The sequence below is a fragment of the Dipteris shenzhenensis genome, chromosome 6 (assembly GCF_047967505.1).
Source record: "Dipteris shenzhenensis isolate YYH24624 ecotype China chromosome 6, Dip_SZ_1.0, whole genome shotgun sequence".
In the NCBI taxonomy this organism is placed as follows: domain Eukaryota; kingdom Viridiplantae; phylum Streptophyta; class Polypodiopsida; order Gleicheniales; family Dipteridaceae; genus Dipteris; species Dipteris shenzhenensis.
Window position 1 is genome coordinate 38,635,617 of NC_141601.1, and position 22,112 is coordinate 38,657,728.

Sequence of the window (22,112 nt, forward strand, 5' to 3'; positions counted from 1 at the left end):
CAATTACCACCATCGGGCATTTGCTGCATGATTACCAACTCGTTTGGGGTGGTGCCTAAGATTCCACCACAGTGGCCTGCAATTAATATGGATGGAACCCCAAGCCTCCGAGCCTCCAGCCACCACGATGGCTTGAACTTTATAATATATAAGATCCAAAAGCTACAGTAGCCAATTGAAGATCGCAAATGATGAAGCACAAAGCACAACACAAGAAGGTAGCAACTATAGGCTCTCTAAGGAAGCTCGGCCTTCTAAACATCAGGTGACGCACACTACAAAGGAAGACACAGCAACCAAGGCTATCACCTACTCATAGCTATCTATCCTTACGCTTCGAGATGTTTGACAAAGTCAAACTTTAATGGTAGAAAAAACACAACTAAAGGTGTAGTGAGGCTATAAAATCAATACTGAAGACATAATGTTTGGGAGACTCCCTGCTTTTTTCTGATGTTGGTCTATGAATCATTGTAGACTTGCATTAGTCAAGAGTTTGGAACGCCAGAAATTAGATGCTAATTTGCTAAAGAAGTATTGACATTGGCACAACAATCGAGAGCCTACATTGCAACTTGCTTGGTCCTTAGAAATTTGGTGTGTGTCAAACCCTCTCTATCACACGCTAAGTCTAAAGTCTCCTCTAAGTTCTACCATAGAGGAAAAATATATGCAAGCACTAGACTTGAGTCTCTTCCCTTCTTTCATTTTCTCTTTTAGCTTGACAGTCTCTCAAACTAATTTCATGAATCATAAGCAAATTACAAGAGACCATCTTTCCTATGGGAGTTTACCAAAACTTTGATACTGCTGTAATGAAAATTGAAATTCCAAGTCCACAAATTCAAGAGCCACTTAAATCATGATCCAAAGAACAAGAAAACCATAAACAAGGAAAGGGGAGGGAGACCCTTTTGAGTCTATGAAGGATGCCTATGCAAATGATTGAGACTTTTTAGAAATTTGGCATAAAATTAAGCAAGCCAATGGTACCCCTATGGCCCCATATTCCATTCATGATGACTAACTTTTCTATGAAAAGCACTTGTGCATCACTGCATCATTTCATCGTTTGGTACTAAAAGAGGTGCATCTACCACTCTACATGGGGCATAGAGGTATTGCTACAACGTATCAAACTGTAGTTAAAGATTTTTTTTTGCCCAAGCTTAAAGGGAAAGTACAATGCAATTGTAGTCTCCGTCAAGAATGAGATTATACCCTCAAATGGCTCGCCCGGTATCAGTGTAGTCGTAGCATTCATATGAAGTGAATAGCTCACTGTCCCACCCTCGTCGGTTGCTTTTGGAAAAATGGTCGCTCCCTTGATATGGTAAAATGATTCAACCTCTAGATAGTCCCTATATTGCTCCACAAAGGTGTGGGGCACAACTAAGGTTATTGTGTTATAGTTGCATCAGTCGTTTAGTCTGCATGAATGCACACAGTGGGATTGCGGGCTCGAAATGCACCATATTTTGCCAATAACTTGCACTCAAAAGAAAAATGGTGGCATATGGATTCAGAGTTAACATAAATGCAAATTGTGAGCAATGAGTCTCCTCTAGGCAAGCGATGGGCTGAGGTAGAATCCAAGTGATCTCGTGTACGCTCGGGCTACATAGAGATCGGGATGGTGCCATGAAAGGGAGTGCAGAGGGGTGCACCATAACTAACAAAGTTTTCACTTAAGGTAATAATAGGGCCCACACTATAATGACCACTATGGAGAGGTGGTGCATCGACCGTATACTTATCTCTCAGGGATGCATTTGAGGTTGCATCATCTTTCGAATCTATTTTAATACATGACCGCTTTGAGACTGAAAATTTGAGCAATTAAGCAAATAAGAATACTATACTAACACATCAAATAAAAACTAGATAATCATGTTTGTATAAAATGATGTTGCACTGTTATAAAGAGTGCAAAGCCACTGAATTAAAGTGAACATAAATTTTGAAATTATCACAAATTAATATTCAAGAAGAGACTCAATATCGGAGACTCACAGGAGAAGGATTGCATGTGAATTTTGTAAAGAGCTCCTCACAGGACATCACATAACTAGATAGGTAGCAAACAAACCATGGAAGAGAACTCGAAAACACGGGACGAAGCACATGTAAAGTGAACAAACACAGGAGGAGCCAAGCACTTCTCAATTCTTCAAAATAGTTTAGTATATAATTGAAGATAGTTTTGTTTGTATAGTCAACATCAATACAATAAATAAATAAGGTGGAGGGAAAGAGTTCTCCATGAGATGTCTGGTGGGTGTAAGCACCTCACATAGCAAAGCCGACTCTCAAAACAAAACAAAACACACCCTACAATCAGAATGAATTTTGGTCTCTTTTCTATAGAGAGTTGCCTATATAAGGTGTGGGGGTTAAAGGTCACTATGCCTTTACCCCGGTTATGTACAATACTCAAACACATATATAAATGAATGAAAAAGAAGATTAGGGTGGTTCTGCACCCACCAAAAACTTGTGTGGCTCTCTGTTTGTCTCTCTCCCTCTTCCGTTCTTGCTTCCATTGAGAGCACTCTCAATTGGTATCAGAGCCCAAGTGATCTAGCTAAGCGTGCATGAATGCCTGGAAGCTCAGCAACTCTATGGGAGGAAGGAGAAGCTTTATGAGAAGCTTTGTGGGTGACTTTACTTGCATCCGAGTGTGCAAAGACCTTGGAGGAACCTTTGGAAAAGTCACTTTGGTTTTGCGAAGTGGTTTTGAGAGCCTGTTAAGTGTTTTCAAAGAAAAAGTCATTTTTTAAGCTTTTCCCTATTTCGTTCGATGACAGAGACTCCGTATTAACTTGTAGAGGCAACTATTGCTTGCTTTTGGTGTCCACTTCACTTCAGAAGCTTAGAAACACCTTCATTCTTGAATCTGGGATCATTTCATTGGATTTCTGACTCACTGTGTCAGTTTTTGTGTTTTTCTGCCCGGGTGTTGGAACTCAAGTTTGGAGCAACCATTGGCAGATCTGTCAGTTTCGATGGACTCAGGAGGTCCTAAAACTTCTATGTTGCTCATCATTCGCACTCCGGTGGAGTTTACAAATAGCTCTGTTTCTAAAAACGTTTTTCAATCCGTGTGTTGGACCCAGTGATTGAGACCACGGTTTCCAAAACCGTCTATCCCATTGCGTTCCGGACACCCAAAAACCACTACCTGTCAGTTCTTACATGATTCGGTGGATGATTTTCAGAGTTATAGATCTCTGTGTATTCGATTTCGTCTCTTTGTTATGCATTTTTCATTCTAAGGTTTTGAAACCTTAGATTTATGCCACATGGCAGTGGATAAGTGTTGACTCCCATTTCTCACTCATCGGTTGGGATTTTGGAGTTCCGACAGAAGAGAGATATTTGCAGATTTTCTTGCTGAGTCTGATTATGCAATGGCGCCCATGTTTTGAGGCATCTCAAGTTCTATTTTCAGTAGTGGTCATTACCGTGGGACCATGATTTCTTGAGCATACCTTATGCAGATCACTCTGGTTGCAGTTTGAGCAGTGTGCACTCATTTGTGGTGTGCATTGGGTTGCAATGGATGATTTATAGGCCATTTGGATGCATTGCGATCCTTATTGGATGCGCTGATAGGCCTAAATTGCCTTGTGGAATGCTATTTTTTATGGACGCCTTGCACATGGATGCTATTTTATGCTAAGGGATAGCCTTGACACATTGCAGGTGATGCACTGATAGTGCTATGCTCTCTTGGATGAGATATTATTAATGCATATGCTAGTGGACGGTGTTTATGCTTGAGTCATTTGGGAATTATTGGCATTTTGGATTGCCATTGCACTTGGCATTTTCTTTTGGGCCGGATTTACTCATATGGATGCATAGTATACGCACATGAGTCAGATGCTTTGAGACATGAGTTTTGGTGATATTTCACTCTATTATGGCATACACATTTGGGTGCACTTGGTATTTGGTGTGATTCTCTCTTGTAGGCACTAGCATTTGGGATTTTTGCTTCATTTGCATCATGGCATCCTCTTCCATGTCTGAAAAGCAGTTTTTTAGCATTAAAAAGTTTGATGGGACAAACTTTTCTTTGTGGAAAGAACAGATAAGGGATGTGCTTATTCAAAAGAAGCAGATTAAACCCTTGGCAGGGATTGAAGCTAAGCCTGCAAATATGTCTGAGGATGATTGGAATGAGTTGGATGCATTAGCAAAGTCTACTATTAGACTTCATCTTGCAGAGTCAGTTTATTTCACAGTAGTAAATGAGCAGACTACGGAAGATTTGTGGAAGAAACTGTGTGCCACTTATGAGAAGGAAACTACCTCTAATAAAGTTTACCTCATGAAGAGGTTGTTTGAGTTGCAGATGAAGGAAGGGGTCTCCATTGCTTCTCACTTGAATGAATTCAATATTATTTTCAGCTAGCTTCAGGCTCAGAAGATGAATTTTGATGCAGAGACTAAGGCAACATTTCTCTTATGTTCATTGCCATCCTCATGGGATACCTTCCGTACAGCTGTTAGTAACTCTACACCTGGTGGAGTACTGAAATTTGATGATGTGGGAAGCTTGTTGGCCGAGGAGATTAGACGCAAGTCTATGGATGGCAAGAAGCAGGATGCAGCCTTAAATGTGCAAAGGGGTAGATCACAGTTCAGGGGGAAGTCCCAAGAAAGAGGGAAGTCTCGTAGCAAATCCAGGGCACGGAACATTGAGTGTTACCACTGTGGCAAGAAGGGCCATATGAAAAAGGATTGCTACAAGCTGAAAAGAGAGCAAAAGGATAAGAAAAAGAATGCAAATTGGGGTGCAAATCAAAAGGAAGAGAGTCCAAGGGAGGACAAAGGAAAAGTGAAGATCAAGGAGATCAATGCAGTCACACATGATAGTGACAATGACGTTCTCTTCATGTCTAGTTTATCTGCAGAGTTGCTTACCACTTCAGATGATGCATATTCCCAGGATTGGATTTTGGATTCTGGTGCTTCATTCCATGTTACTCCCCATAGGGAATGGTTCTCCACTTATGACAGTGGAAAGACAGGTTGTGTGCATCTTGGAAATGACTATGCATGTGACATAGTGGGAGTAGGTGACATAAAGTTTTCTTTTGCAAATGGGTCTGCATTTATTTTGAAACATGTGAGACATGTGCCTAAGTTGACCAGGAGTCTTATTTCAGTGGGTCAGCTAGATGATGCTAGTTTTCACACCACTTTTGGCTTTCAGAGTTGGAAAATTCAGAAGGGCACTATGCTTTTGGCCAAGGGTGCCAAGTGTGGGATTTCGTATCCCTTACATGTATCAGGGGTATTTGATCATGTTGTTGCAATAACCGAGCAGCCAAGCACTTCTTTGTGGCATTGCAAGTTGGGGCACATGAGCCAGAATGGAATGAAACTCTTATGCCATTTGGGTTATGTACCGCATTTGAGTTTCTCTGATTTTGAATCAGCACTATCTCTATGGGAAGTAGACTAAATCAGCCCATAAAAGAAGGGGAAAGAAAGACTTTGAAAAGCTTGATTTGGTGCATTTAGACGTATGTGGTCCCATGCCTACACGGTCATTAGGCGGGGCTGAATACTATGTGACATTCATTGATGATGCAACTCGGAAAGTGTGGGCTTATGCTATAGCTCGGAAGAGTGATGTGTTCCAGGTATTTCAGAAATGGCTGGCCTCGGTTGAGAATCAATCAGGTAGAATGCTTAAATGCCTATGGACTGACAATGGTGGAGAGTATCTCTCTCATGACTTTCAGCATTTTTGTGATACACGTGGGATTAAGAGGGAGTTCACATCCCCTCGTACTCTAGAGCAAAATCCAGTTGTAGAAAAGATGAACCGTACCATTCAAGAAAGGTTGCAATCCATGCTTTCCAATGCAAGTCTTTCTGGTGGTTTTTGGGCTGAGGCAATGAAGACTGCAGTGCATGTGGTCAATAGATCACCTAGTAAGAGTTTGGATGGTGGTATTCCTGAAGAGGCATGGAGTGGCAAGAAGCCCTCTTACTCTCATTTGCGTATATTTGGGTGTGAGGCATATGCACGTGCCAAAACAGCTTTGAAAGAAGCTAGATCCTAAGTCTAGGAAATGCATCTTTCTAGGTTATGGTGAAAGTGGAGAGATGGGCTATCGTCTCTAGGATCCAGAAGCAAAGAAGATCATACACAGCCATGATGTAGTCTTCAATGAGAAGAAGATGCATAAGGCACCCATGAGGGATGTGGAAATGAGGAGAATCACTTTCCAGGATGTGAATCCACCTACATATGTTGATAGACAACAAGCTGTCCATGCACCAAATGTGCAAGAAATGGTACCACCAAGTACTCCCACAGGTATACAATCAAGGGTAGATGATGGATCATCTATTGGTGGAAATGATGAGCCAAATGTGGCTAATATGCAGGTGGGACAGCAAGCTGAAATGCCCTTGAGAAGATCATCTAGATGTCTAGACCGCCTGACAGGTTTGTTCCAGGGGTAGACTATGTGATGCTTACTGATTGCGGGGAGCCTTCTTGCTACAGAGAGGCTATGATGCACGAGGATCAATGCAAGTGGGAGTATGCTATGCAATCAGAGATGAGTTCATTTATGAAGAATAAGACTTGGGACTTGGTTTCTTTGCCACACGGAAAGAAAGCATTGCCATGTAAATGGGTCTACAAAATGAAGGTCACAGGTGATGATGTGCCTAGGTACAAGGCCCGTTTAGTCACTAAAGGGTTCAAGCAAGAGAAGGGTGTGGACCTTGATGAGATATTCTCTCCGGTTGTGAAGATGCACTTAGATGCATGCTTGGACTAGTGGCATCAGAGGATATGGAGCTTATGCAGATGGATGTCAAGACAGCTTTCTTGCATGGGGATTTGCATGAGGAAATTTACATGGTGCAGCCGGAAGGCTTTGAAGAAAAGGGCAAAGAGCATTTAGTTTGCAAGCTGAAGAAGAGTCTCTATGGTCTTAAGCAAGCGCCTAGAGAATGGTATCAGAAGTTTGATGCTTTCATTCGGTCCTAGGGTTTTAGAAGGAGTGAAATTGATCACTGCCTCTACACTAAAAGGGATAAGGATAATAGCCTGATAATCCTGGCACTATATGTGGATGATATGCTATTGGCTAGCAAGAATACTTATGAGCTAGATGCATTAAAGGCCAAGTTGCATGAGGCCTTTGATATGAAGGATTTGGGACTTGCAGGTCATATTCTTGGTATGCGCATCACGCGTGATCAGAGTAGGAAACTCCTTTGGCTTTCACAGAAGGAGTATGTTACAAAAGTATTGCAACATTTCAATATGGAGGGGGGGAAGGCAGTGAGTACTCCATTGCCTCCATATGTGAAACTAAGTCATATAGATAGTCCCAAATCAGATGAGGAAAGGCCATGATGGCCAAGGTTCCTTATGCATTAGCAATTGGGAGTCTTATGTATGCTATGATAGCTACTAGACCAGATATTGCATTTGCAGTGGGAGTTGTTAGCCGATATATGGCTAATCCAGGAAAGAGGCATTGGGAGGCAGTTAAGTGCATCATGAGGTACATGAAGGGTACCAAGGAGATATGCATCTACTTTAGTAGAGGAGACATGCATGTACTTGGGTACATAGATTCAGACTATGCAGGGCATGTGGATAGTAGGAGATCCACTTCTGGTTATGTGTTCACCTTTGCAGGTGGTGCAGTGTCGTGGATGTCTCGCGCACAGAAGTGCATTGCTTTGTCTACCACAAAGGCTAAGTATGTTGCAGCCAAAGAGGGTTGCAAGGAGGCTATATGGCTTGATCGGCTAGTGGGCGATTTGGGGATTCATATAGGTGTACCGACATTGCATAATGATTCCATGAGTGCTATTTAGCTAGCACGGAATCTGGTCTTTCATGCAAAGACCAAACACATTGAGGTCAGGTACCATTTCATCAAGGAGGTACTTGAGGACAAGCGCATAGAGCTTGTCAAGGTTCATACAAATGATAACCCTATAGATATACTGATGAAGAGTCTACCTAGTCAGCGGTTTGAGTATTGTCATGTATTGATGGGCATTGGATAGTATGCTCACTAGTTGTTCTCCCTTAAAGGCACATTGTCCTTTTAGTGGGAGGTTGTGGGGGTTAAAGGTCACTATGCCTTTACCCCAGTTATGTACAATACTCAAACACATATATAAATGAATGAAAAAGAAGATTAGGGTGGTTCTGCACCCACCAAAAACTTGTGTGGCTCTCTGTTTCTCTCTTTCCCTCTTCCGTTCTTGCTTCCGTTGAGAGCACTCTCATAAGGGATCCATGTAACAAAGCCTGCAGGAAACACCAAGTCCCTAAACAATACATCGGTCAACAATGGGTTCTCAAAGTGAATTTAAATGGACAAATTATCTAAGAAGAGCCTGCGTACGTCATGCAATAGGCATACAATTGAGGATTCTTGAAAAAGTAGGTTGCATAGGAGGTGCCAGTCAACATTTGTTTTGCAAGGATGGTTGAAAGCTAAGCAAACACGAGAGGAAGAATTTGTGGACGGTAACAAAAGAGGGTAAAATAGAGCCTACCTTCTCCATATGGAAATTTGGCTGCATCTTGAAATGCTCTCTTCAATGGCTTTTTGAACTTCTCAATTGGTGAATGTTTTGGCACGGTTGTTTCCCTCACATGACGTGAACATGCAGCCACATTTGTAGATACAGTACCAACAGGTTGTTGATACCCGTTACCACCGATGTGCGGATGGGAGAGCCTGCTAGAATAGAAACTTATTATAAAAAATAGTCGACAGAAGATTGAAACAGCGAACATAGGTGCTCAATAGAATGGCACCACCAACACGCCTCCAAACCTTGTATGGTTGGAGTTCCCCCCTCCTTCAGTACAATCCCTGCTTGCATGCTCAACAAGTTGGGAGAGGCTGTGGTTGCTCAATCAGAAGAATCCTCATTATCGTTCGTTTGTCTTTTGTGGGAGCTGCTCGTTCATGGGTCCCTCCTTCTGTCAATGGGCCTGAGGATAATGGAGTTGCCACAACGGAAGATTGAAGGTGAATTCCACCACCACCCATTTACCCACAACCCGTTTTACCACAAGGTTACCTACTAGGTGCCAGGGATTTCGAAAATCCCACTGCTGCTCTCCATCGCTCCGTGTTGCTGCGCTCCCTTATCCGGTTGTGCTCCATCGTCCCTGCTATTGTGCTGTAATATCCTGCTTCGCTCCATCTCTCCCTTATCTTGTTGTGCTCCATTGTCCTTCCTCATAGCCACCGTTTGTTGCCTCTGCATTCTGTCCTAGTCCAACCACCGACCTTGGCAGCCGCACCCAGCCACAAGTTCGACTCCCTTCAGCTTTGAAGGAGAGTACAAACGAAGGGTTGAAGTTGGAAGTGGCGTGTCGAAACACCAACACTCCATTTGTCGCTCCACCAATACTCCATCTGTGGCAGGTAGGAAAATCATATTTATATTTTATACCTTCCTCCCCAAACAGTACTTCCCTCCATTAATCACCCCCTCCTTAGCCCTTATTTGTTAGCACCGCCCGGCTACGAGCAGGCTATAGCAACGAGAGAGTTGCCCTTTGAGGGCCTCTCTAAAGCGGACTTGCTAAGGTGGATTTTTGCATTGGAAAAGGAGACTTTCCACACAAAAAAAGGTTAGCTCTCTACTCCCTCTCTGCCTCTCTCGCTCCTCTTCTCCTCTCTGTTGGCTTCATATGCAACATGCAAACACCAAACAAGTAAGTCGTGTGTCGACCAGCTGTATTAGCATCCAAACATAGAAAAGTGGATTGCTTCCCTCTTTTCCATCAACACTGGAACATAGTAGCTTCTGGTCCGAATCTGTTTGGCTCGATCGGCCTAGTGTAAGCTATTTTGAATCTCTCCAAAAGATAAATTACTCGAGTTGACGTTTGGGAAAATACAAGTTTGAGAGGTACCCCTGTAAGTCCCACACCCAAAATGGCCTCATACTTATGTCAGCAGTAGTGCCAAAACTCGAAAGTTAGATGCTGTAGCGTGTTGATAAATACCTTTAAGAGCTGGAAGGTCTTTCTCTATGCTCTAGTTGGATGTGCAGCTGTGGAAACCTGCATTGAGTGCTCTTTCGCTTATCCGTTCTCTTTTGCGCTCAGTGGATTCTTCTTCGTATCACTTTAGAGTAGCTATATACGCCTTTCAACAACACGCTCAGTGATAAAATATTGCACAGATATTTATAGATCGAGAGAGAGAGAGAGAGAGAGAGAGAGAGAGAGAGAGAGAGGGAGGGAGGGAGAGAGAGAGAGAGAGAGAGAGAGAGGACTTTTTGGAAAGCGCTTTCTGCTAACATGAAGGCTTTTTCACTGTAGTATTGACATATTTTGTGTTCTTATGTGAAAATTTTCACCTCCAGCATTTGTCTTTTGTTTTATTTTGTTGACTGTCGAGAAAGGAATGTGCCTTTTGCCCTCTACTAGAGCATGGATATAGCTGCTAAGGGCTAGCAAGGATCTGTTGATGTTTGCACCCTCTAGTGACCTGACAGTGCACTGATCCGCTGCTAAAGCTCTCTTTGGACCAGCCAAGTCAATCAGCGATAGCTTTCCAACGCGAGATGCCAGAAGGGAGTCTTCTTGCAGTTGCATTATGTACTCTACACTAACCTGTGCCAGCCATGTTCAAGCAGAGTCTTTACCCCTAAATTCGAATTCAAAATTCACATCATGAGAACTCGTTTTGTGAGGCAAGTATACCTACAAGATCGCAGGGGAACAAGGTGAAGTCTCATTCACTCTTGTTGGTTCTATTTTGATTGCCCTGCTGAAGCAATGCCATTACCTATGTGCATCCATACCCTATGAGATCTTCTCTCTCTCTCTCTCTCTCTCTCCACATATGTAATTGTAGTAGTGTTGTGCTACAAGAGCACCAAACTCATCGGTGGAACAGGCTCGATATTGTGTGAGCGCTGCCGCAATAATGCCTTGCATAGCCTAAAACTTGCTAGTAGTAGTAGTTGTGTGCTAGTATGGTTTTATGCAAATGTTTCCTTATGCATAGCAAGGTGATGGGTCCAGCCGAAAAGAGAAGAATGGAGGAGGAGTTCTAGCGATTTGAAGCCTACAAAGACTCTTTTTGTGTGAATAAGCTCTTCCCACGGGACTTTGTTCTTGTGAGCCATCACGGCATGTGGTTTCGGAAGTTTGATCTTGTGCTTCAGGAGAGAAGCTAGGATTTGCTTGGATGCAATGCAGTGAAATGCAGGCTAGACTATCGGAAAGTGAACAGGCTCCTGTGCTGTAGAGCAGAAGGGGAGAACACTTAATGTTAATCAATAGGTTCCCTTGCTTTTGAAGAACCGGGAAATATGCTCTCTTTGGAAGGTGAACTTTCTTTTATATTTATTTATATTTTCTAATAGGGAAGGTTCCATGTGGCACTAAGAGGAGAGAGGTTCTAGGCAAAGGAGGACTCGAGGTGGCGAAGGAGAGAGAGAGACGAGAGAGAGGAAGCCCATCATAGACAGGTCGATTTGCTCGTTTGAAGAACTAGGAAATATGCTCTCTTTTGGCTATAGGGATTCAGGAAAGATAATGTTTTTATAGTGCATGGACCGCTATTCCATTTCATAGGTGCTTCTCTCATAAGAAACATCGTCTATCAAATCAAATTCATTTGTCCTTTATTAGCGCTGCTGCTCGCTAGGGGCAGGGCTCTAGCTACTAGAAAGTTTCTCATTTGAGGCCCTTTGAAAGTGGAACAACTCAGCCCACTGGGGGCAGTGCTCTAGGCAAGTGTGCCTCTTGTTCTATAATTACTTCAACTTCTTTCAATCTTGGTCTCCACGTTGCAACTTCTTCAATTTCTTCTCTATAGGTCCGAGGGGGTAGTTTAAGGTGGGCATCATGCAAAGAATTACAAAAGCATCTCTGTGAAGATTACCCTCCATTGTCGACCCCATGGCTTCCCTGCCAGTGATTGCATATGTTGTGCCTTTCTTTTTAACAATGGTGGTTGTGTTTTTAAAAAATCCTTTTTACCTCTTTCTAAACTTCTTCAATAATAGGCTTCAAGACATTGAGAAAAAATCAATTTTCTTGAAACCAACCTATTCCAGATACCATATTAACAAATTGTAGACACCTCCCATTGGGTTATTTCATGCGAGCAACTTGCATTGGGATCTTGTTGAAGACCTTGGATCTTGATACAAGGTTTGTCGCATAGCATACATCAGCATGGATCGTGTTGATGACTTCATTAAGGGAGAGAGCCAAAACTCGATGTTCCCTATGAGCTTTTGCATCCAAAAGATAGAACATAGAAAGGATGGTTGCCTTAGAAAGTCAAAAGACATTCTTGGTTACTTAAAAAAATGTAAGCTCTTATCAATTTATGTTGCTTTCGATCCTTTGTTGTTAATAGGTCCTCCCTCATTGCAATATGGGTATGGTGTAGGTATTGGTGCTCCTTTGGTCCCTTGGATGCTAGAAATACTCCGATACTCCCTGTCGATCCCAACAAAGTTCCAAAGTTAGGAAAAGGATCTAGGCCTCATGCAATGCATGAGTAGAATGCAATAGGATGCCAGTTCCATTTTGTGGTAAAGCAGTTGTAACATTAGGTTGATGTAGCATGCATTTCATACATTCACATGCATCACACTGACTTGGATGACATTATTTTCCATGGAAATTCTATGGATATTAGAAGTGATCCCAATCATACTTTTGCCCCATGGCTATCTTCAGACAGAAAACAATGGATATTCTATATGTTGTGTAAGGGGTTCACTCCCTCATAAGTTTTGGACAAGCACATTGCAATGGTGCATCAGAGGCAACAATTAAGCCCAGATTATGTTTATCAAAGAGGCAACTTTGTTTCCATTAGGGATGTACTCAATATTGTGAAGCATTTAGCTTCGAGTACTTATGAACTACATTCCAATGATGCCCAAAGCATACGAATGTGGACAATCAAGAATAGAGACCATGTCTTCCTATACCAAGAATAGGACAATCACCATGACTTCATCCTTGGTATCCAAATGCCTTGGCAACTATAGAAGATGAGTGAGTTTGGAATTTATAACTCGGTAGCATTAGACTCGACCTTTGGAACAAATGTGTATAAGGTAAGATTTTATATTTCTCTCCACCTTGTAACTACATATTTCATTCTCATTCTCATCCTATATTTCATTCATGTTCTGGTAATATAATGATAGCTACACTTTGGCTACCTTGTAGTTTCAATTGTACATTGTGCTGGTTTTTGATCCACATTGTAATGGAGTTCCAGTTGCTTGGGTGATCACCTCTAGCTCAACTATGGATGTGGCCAAATATTAATTGAGAGTGCTATGCAACCATGTCCTTGACTTTAACAAGTCGTGGGATATCAATGCCTTTATGGTAGATGAAGCAGTTGCAGAAATCCAAGCTTTGAGATATACATACATATTGGATAATGTCTATTGTCATTTAAAGTGAGCCTTCGACAAGAGCTCCCTTAGATGACTCTTATGAGCATTGGGGCTCCTCAATAAAAGGGAAGTCATTCGAGCGATCATCCCGGCCCCTTGGTTATGAAGCATGCCCATCATGGCATCAATGTGGACATCTTGGTCCTCATTATGCTTGTAGGCCTTTCCTTCAAGCTTCTATGTGGAGGGGCCAATATTCCTGCTAAGGAAGTGATAAAGGAGGGAAATATGGGAAATATGAGTTGGTTACTCATAATAAACACTTAGTGATGAGTGAAAATCCCTCTTCACAATAACCACCACTCTTTTCCCTCTTAATCCATAGACAAATACTTCTAACAAAAGAAACCCATGTGAACCTACTGAAATCATCAATCAGCAAGAGCTCCACTTGAGTCACGATCTACATAGGACCAGAAAGATATGTTTACATCATTTCTAGGGGTTTCTAAACCCGTATCAACCGGATTTAGAAAGGCTTCTTTGTGCTACTTCCTACTTCCCAAAGCAAGCAAACCATCAACCATGTGCTCCCAAGTAGCTCGCTATTAACACATCCATGTTAAGGAGACCATACTTGAAATGCCACAGTTCATCAAGAGGGGTTCAAGTGATGGAAGAGAGAGCCATGAGCTTGTGGAGGCCATTTTCCACCGAGCCATTTTACACAATTTTTAATCCCAAGTCTTCATCGACTTCCACACGAGTGCCAATCTTATAAACCTCATGAATGAAGAGCAAATGAAAGTCCAAGGATGGAACAAATAGTACCTTGGAGGAGTGCTTCCCCCCTCTACCATCCGGGATGATCTCAAGACTTCCCTCTACACAAACTTTGATTGTGGAATCGTCGTCCATGTATACATCACATGCCCCTCTACTAATCTAAGAATCCGAATAGCTTACTTACTTTTTTTCTGAATGCATGGAGACATGTCTTCAATGTACCTATATATTTTTTCCTTTGGCGTGTTCGACGCTGTTGGTTACAACATGTCATTAAAAAGGTCAACGACTGGCCCAAGCATGTTGAGATTTTTAAGAGGCTGGGATTAAACATGCATATGGGATGTGATAAATCATGGTATGACAAGCAATTGATGGTTGACGCTGAGATGGAGATTGACCAATTCATAGAAGACTTTGTCAAGGAATCGAAGTTCCTAGAGTATTTTCAAGACCGATGTACCCATCGCTTACGTAATTTCTCACATATCCATATACAAGGTGGTGTTTTTTCCCTACATGCTGACTTGTCTATTGGGTCTACAAATCTTGCGTAACCTCTCACATGCTTAGTTGTGCTACAGCTACGTGGGTTGGAGCAGCACGCACTCTCCCACATGCAAATCAAGACACGAACAGGGCAATTGAGTCACACCACGCAACGCTGAAGTTTAGATTGGCTGGTACATAAGCTTACATCAGCTTGCTCACCCTACTTAGAATGGTATATGGATATTCTTAAAGAGAAGGGATTTAAGCATAACTTTAATATTGAATAGCTAATAGAGCACTCTCTCACAAGATCCCTCAATATTAGCGATGCATCCGTTACATTTTCAAGGGATGGACGCATTGCATCATTTCTAATTGAAAGCAAACGCGAGCATTATTACACCATGTACAATGCCACCTCCGAATGGGTTTGCTACAATTGTAATTGGTCCAAGAAAAGGAATGTGTGCAATCATCAAATCAAAGTTATGCTTCTTCAAGGCTTAAAGGTCCTACAACTTGTACCAGGATGAGATTGGTGCTTCCTCTTCATCACATGCTCCAACAACAAGACCATGTACATGACTCGATGCTACATCCTAGATGAACATTTAGATAAAGGTACACATAATATATCCATGAAATTATGTCATTTTCTTTTGCAATGAGATGTACACTTGGTCCAACACCTAAACTTCAAGTCCACACATATGCTTGCATGTAGATACTTTGTACGAGGGTCGACACAAGAGAGAAATGTTATTGAAGTCACTTATGTCGGACTTGGATGAAGCAATCGAGATCATAGGTGATTTTTATGCATGCATGTGTGCCATTGCTCAAAGGAGTTTACATTCATGGGGGAAGGGTGTGAGCAAAGAACATTCTTTAATGGATTTGTGCATGCTTGTAGTAGACATGTTCTTTGAGGGGGCACCAAGATTAGTTATAGTAAAAGCTTGTGCCTGGATTTTCACCTTCAAGGAAAAGACAAGAAAGTTGCCTACCATTTCATCAAAGGAGTCACATGAGACTGATATGGCATTAAGCCCAGATGGACTTGAATTGCATAATTTTTCGGTTCATGCACTAGGTATTCTTTAGTAGGGTCAGAGCCAAGGTGTGGCAATGTGTAGAAAAATACATTCAAATGTGCTGACTTGTGTGCTTTTATGTACTTGTAGTAGATATGGAATCGACCTTGGAAGGGGAACCTGAGGAACACATAGCAATAGACCATATTGAAATTTCTATCTTCAAGCACTACATGGGAAAGTTACCTTCTAGCATCAAAACAAAAATATATGGGCTTGTCCAAGCCTAATCAAATTGGGAGTATGGTCTTCCATTATACTACATGCCAAAATCTCCATATACAAGGTGGGTTTACATCTTGGAAAAGAAGTTTCAATTTTATGAGCAAAGCATAGGACGTGTGGATCAAGATTCCTATGCTGGCACCACAAAGAAGATTGCGCATTGCCATGCTAGGGGATCCCAAAAGTCTAGGTACAATGTCCAAGAGAAGCTTGTCATAAATCATTGTGTGTCTATTTCACGAAAAAGGCTTACCTCTTGTATACAACGTGTGGCTAAGGCAACCCTATTTTGGCAGAGTTAGAGGTGAATTTGCAAGATTTCATTGATGGCATGGCTAGCATTCCCAAGCACATGCAAAAAATAATCTTTCACAAGCCAGATGAAAAAGTGCCATGGATGTATGGTTTCCCAATGACATACATGCCAAGTGATCCTCATACCAGTTGGGCTTTTTGGTTTGAATGTGACTTTTGTATTAGGCCACCCCAAAATTTGGGACATTTGCTCCCTCTTTGCTCTTATGGATGCTTTTAGGAAAGATTCAAGTAGCATGTTTTGTATTGTATGGAAGTGAAAATAGTCACTAGATTGAATGTCATATTAGGCAAAATATTCCAGGGCACTTCCTATGCTTCTTGCAAAACGGAGTGACCCACTTAGAAAATGGCGAGTATAGGTGAGTAGGGAATTGAAGTTCATTTGTATGTTAGTGTTGTCGTAAAAATTTGGAGAGTCTCTATTTGTTTTTTAAGAAAATGGTGAGCCTCTAATTTTTAAATTGACTACTTGGTGTTGACATGAGACTACTTCAGCATATGGCATCCCTAATGAGGTGAATGAAGCATAAATTTTGTGATGTAAAGGCTGCTAGCAAGGCGACAAATTGTGTACTTCAGTTTCAGGCTGTGGAAGATGGTTTTGATAATAGCATTGTTCGAAAGAAGCCATTTGTGGAACGGAGTCTTGCTAGGCAAAGAACACCACATGATAGTGCAAAGCCTTTCTAAAGGCCCAAGAAGAAGGCTCCTATAACCATGCAAAAAAAACTAGACAAGCAAGCTGCATCAAGACAACCTAATTGTTGATGTTACTATAAATCTTGAAACATTGAATTGATTGTCAATCTTATTGATGAATGTTAAATTCTCTTAAATTCATTTCTCCTATTTGATTAATCTTGTAGTGCTCTTATTTGAATAATCTAGAATGTGGTATTATAGTACAATGTGCTATTAAGTAGAGACCAAGGAGAATTCAGTGCCCACTTGCTATTTTCTCCTCTCTCTCTCTCTCTCTCTCTATATATATATATATATATATATATGGAATGTGATATTATAGTACAATGTGCTATTAAGTAGAGACCAAGGAGAATTCAATGCCCACTTTCTATTTTCTCCTTTGTCTCTCTCTCTCTCTCTCTCTCTCTCTCCCCCTCAGCTTTCAACTCATTATCTCTCGCAATTTCAGATTTATAATGGAATAAAAATCAAAATGGTTACATATAGAACTTGAGTTGCATAGCAATATTAAACTTGGAAGAAACATGATAAAGAGTAGAGACTAAGGAGAAAACACTACAAAATACTTATAAAGGTGGAGATGTTATAGCCATACTAACAATGTATCTACACCAAGGTGCAGATGCATTTTTTATGTATCTGCCTTAATGCAAAGCATTATATGATTAAAAAGATCAACATGGATAACAAAGGAAAGCCTTGCATTATGACTCATGATAAATAAGACGTACAATGTTGTTTTAAAATAGAGAAAATATTAGATAAATTTTGAATACGAAGCACAAGACACAAATAGGTCCTTAGTGACAAAATATGAAGAAAGGAGAGGAGAAGAGTGGAGATGAGGAGAGAGGGCATAGCTAGAGCAGACCACAAATGACTAACTGTACACTAGATTTAGTTGAAAAAATAGAATATATACAAACCCATTTAGGGTTAGGGTTAGGGGATCTAACCCTTTCCTTTATAGCACTCTATAAGGTTAGTGCTATGCACATATGGTCATGTGATGATGCTATGCACACATGATCACATGATGTTGAGCGTGAACTCTCAACACCTTCCCTCAAGATCAACATCATGAAGTAGGCCTTTCCTCAAGATGATGATTCAGGGGAATCGAAGAAGGACTGAGCATTACATTCCATCACACCCCTTTAATGGGAATGTCCTTCCTTTGCATCAAACCAAGAGCTAGTCGGTGTTTCTTGAATAGCTCTTTACCGAGTGGTTTGGTAAAGATGTTTGCAACATTTTCTTTACTATCACAATGCTACAGTGTGATGTCACCAAGTAACACTCTTTCTCTGATGAAGTGCTCTCTGACATCAATGTGCTTTGTCCTGGAGTGATATACTGGATTTCTGGCCAATGCTTGAGCCGATTGATTATCATAGTATATTGTTGTTGGCTTTGACTCATCAAAGTAATCTGTTTTTGACAATAGTCTTTTGAGCCATATAGCCTCACATGCACCTGTAGTGAGTGCTCTATATTCTACTTCAGTCGAAGATAAAGAAACATTTGGCTGTTTGTTTGACAACCATGATATAGCAACTTGACTAAGGAAAAATGCATATCCCTGTGTCGATCTCCTAGTCTCATGATCTTCGGCATAGTCACTGTCACTGACTTCCTCTGTATTCTATCCCAAACTATCTTATACCTCTGATGTATCTCAAGACTCTTTTGGCTGCATTCCAGTGAGACTGTTTTGGATTTGCCATAAACTGTGCTAGCGAGCTTATTGCATAACAAATATCTGGCCGTGTGATTGTCATGAAGGGCAGGAGACCTACATCTGAGTACATGGCAAAGAGGACTCGGTTCTATAGATGCTTGAAAGGTGTTGTAAGCAATACGCAAGGCATACCAAGTAATAAGGTTGAGGCAAAGGATTTGAACACCGCCGTTGCAAGATACAGGGATGTTACTTGCATTGTCTTATGTGAGGACTCAGTGTTTCAGAGCATGGTGGATGTTTGCCAAGCATATGAAATAGGTAAGATATCCTTTGAGGCACCAGAGCACACTGTAACTCAGATGAAAGAAATAAAGAAACCAATGTCTATTGTTTGGTGGAGAGCATTAAGGTTTGTTCCAGATGCAATAACAGAGAAGAAGTATGCAAGAAGTCCTAAGTGGTGACTGGTTCTTTGGAAAGAAGAGCAAGCATAGCAACTTGGATGAAGTGGTAACCCGAATGATTCAAAGTGAGGCTGCTCTCTCAGCACTATTGTTTTTATTGAAATCTGATGATGAGTTAGCTGGCAAGTCAATTGATGTGGATAAGAAGAAAGCACTTAGCCTAGGTCAACTCCTTGATAAGGCATGGGCTAGAAAGTGGTTGGCTTTAATGGATGCAGATGCCACACCAACAAAGGATCTAAGAGCTAAAATGCCAAAGGTTGTTGAGACAGAATATATGGACATCAAGAAAAAGGCCATGCAGTCCACTGCCCAAGGTAGAGCAATTGGTGGTTTAGATGATGGTTCTCCATTCAGCTTCTCCTATGATATCCTGCTATCAGAGAATGATACAAAATTTGCACACATCAATGGCATTGATACAGAGCATTTCATAACAATGAGCGGTCATGCTTGGGAGAAGCCATGCGTATTTTTCATAGATGAATTGCAAGACCTTGCAATGTTATGGATAGTTAAACTTGTGCAGTTTATCGTAGAAGGTCCTATGGCAAATAAGAAAAGATCAACATTGGTCCTATTCGTGACAGAATCACAAAGGGATGCCTTGTATGCGAGTTTGACATCTACATTAGGGTATTTACTTTCAAAAGTATACCATGGTATAGTCCTATGCAATCATATGACTGTCTTGGAAGGCACTGCCATTCAAGTCTTGCAGCCTTTCTTGATGTGCTTCTTATCCAAGGGTCGTGGCAATCTAATCAAAATTCCTTTAAGGACTCTCGAGCTTCATTACTTTGAGGACAATAAGGTTAAGCTTGATGCAGCAATGGTGGATTACAGAAAGCCGATGGATCCTGATGTGATACTAGAGATGACAAAGAATTTATTGAATGATGGGTGGGAAGTAGCATTGTATCGAATGGGTTTTGCTGCTGAGAAATTGCTATGCCAAGGTAGAAATGTAAATGTCATTGATACCCCCCATCAAATTGAGTTCTTTGACACATATTATAGTTGCATTACCTTCTTTGAAGAGGAAAATGTCAAAGAAGAGGGTAGTGAGAAAAATGTCGAAGACGAGGGTAGTGAGTCTGAGGGTGATGATTCTAGCTCAGGTGATAATGAGGATGAAAGCCCTAAATCCGATGACTTACGCTAAGAAGAAATCCGCACAAAGAATAAGGGTGATCAATTATCAACTAGAGTCAAGGAGGTTCCACTCATCATATGGGAAGGCTCGCAGTAGCAAGAAGTAGTAGTACAGCATGTCACAGGAAAAGGTAAGGCTAAAGAGGTGGAAGCACTTCCCTTGAAATTAAAAGTGAGGAAGGCACCCTTGATCTTGGGTGAAGGACATGCAAGTGGATCAAGAAAGGAAGCCTTACTCAAAGAAGGTATGGACGAGGCAAAGCATGATTAGGAGGAGTTACCAGGAGGCATAGATGGTTCTTCAACCATGACCTTACAGACTCCAAAGTAGCCTACTAGTCAGGAACCCAGTAGCCAGGTCCCTACTCACCAAGAACTTGGTCATGAGACTCTAGAGCAGCCTACTAGTCAGGTGCTTGGAACTGAAGAGCAAACTACTGAGGACCTTGCTACTGAGACTCTAGTCTTAGAGCAGCCTATTAGTTAGGACCCTGGTAGTTAAGGGCCTGGCATTGAGGACATTGGTACTGAGTAACATGATGGCTGACGGCTTTGTAATCACAAGTTTTGAACTTCTATGTAAACCGAATATCTAATAAAAACTTTACTACTTTTTTGATTTCTTTACTCTCATTATTGTGTATAAAGATTGTTTATGAGGTCCATTTATACTTAATGGTGTATTTTAAACTTTATGTCAAATGTATTTTTATAGTTAAGGGTGTTTTTTAATACCAAGTGAGGTGTATATATACACCACCTTTCTAAAAGAAATGGTCATAAAGGTGTGTGCACACCACTTATACATAAAGGTGTTTATTTACACCACCTTTCTAAGAGAATTGGTCATCTATTGATGTTCTTAGGTGATAGTAGCTCAATTCACAAGAAGTTATGACGATGTTTATGTAGACCACCTTTGTAAGAGATTTTTGTGAAGTTATGAAGATGTTTATGTAGACCACCTTTGTAAGAGATTTGGTTATGCATTGATGTTCTTAGTACTTAATCATCAAATCTTTTGTTTTGAGTCGTCAAATCTAGTTCAAAAAACAACATTACTAGTATATTCAAAATTTTTGGACTGTTTTTTAGTCCATTTCTCAAATTGGACTTTACACAAGTCCAAAAAATTTGAATAGTGTGTTAGATGCCCAATGTGTGGCTTGTGTCCAATGAATGCTTCATAAGGAGTCATACCCTGTATCCGTTTGGTAGGAAGCCGATTAAGCAAGTAGCTCGTTAAAGCTATTGCTTCTGCCCAATACTGATTTGGAAGATGATTTTCACTAAGCATTGCTCTAGCACTATCTGCTAAAGTCCCATTCTTCCTTTCAGCTCTTGCATTCTGCTGAGGAGTATTTGCACATGTGAATTGTCTTCGTATGCCGTGATTTTTGCAAAAATTCATGAATGCTGAAGACATATATTCACCTCCTCTATCTGATCTCATGACCTTGATCTTTCTGCGTGTTTGGTTTTCTACCATGGCTTTGAATTCTTGAAATCTGGAAAACACTTCAAATTTCTATTTCAGAAAGTAGACCCAACAATATCTGCTGTAGTCGTTGATGAAAGTCAAGTAATAAAGTGAACCATTAATGTTGCGGGTCTGGGCATAACCCCGTACATCTGTATGAATCAAATCAAGAATGCCTCATGCACGAGAGGTACTTCTGACAAAGTTGGTTTGCTTTTGTTTGCTGAAGCAGCATGCTTCACAAACTTTTCTAAGAAACTGTAGCTTCGGAATCCCAATTGCCATATTCTGATTCCTGAGAT

The 22,112-nt window shown here is 41.1% G+C and overlaps 1 long non-coding RNA gene across 2 annotated transcripts; it reads left to right on the plus strand.

The window, feature by feature from the left end:
* Positions 1 to 8,918: 8,918 nt before the first annotated feature.
* On the plus strand, positions 8,919 to 16,390 carry LOC147901150 (uncharacterized). 2 transcript variants are annotated; one of them, XR_015541235.1, is made up of 4 exons: positions 8,919 to 9,443; positions 15,214 to 15,306; positions 15,410 to 15,493; positions 15,873 to 16,390. It is a non-coding gene; the product is annotated as an uncharacterized LOC147901150 (long non-coding RNA). The 2 variants fall into 2 exon arrangements; XR_015541236.1 differs by lacking the exon at positions 15,873 to 16,390 and adding an exon at positions 15,602 to 15,741.
* The last annotated feature ends 5,722 nt before the right edge of the window (positions 16,391 to 22,112 follow it).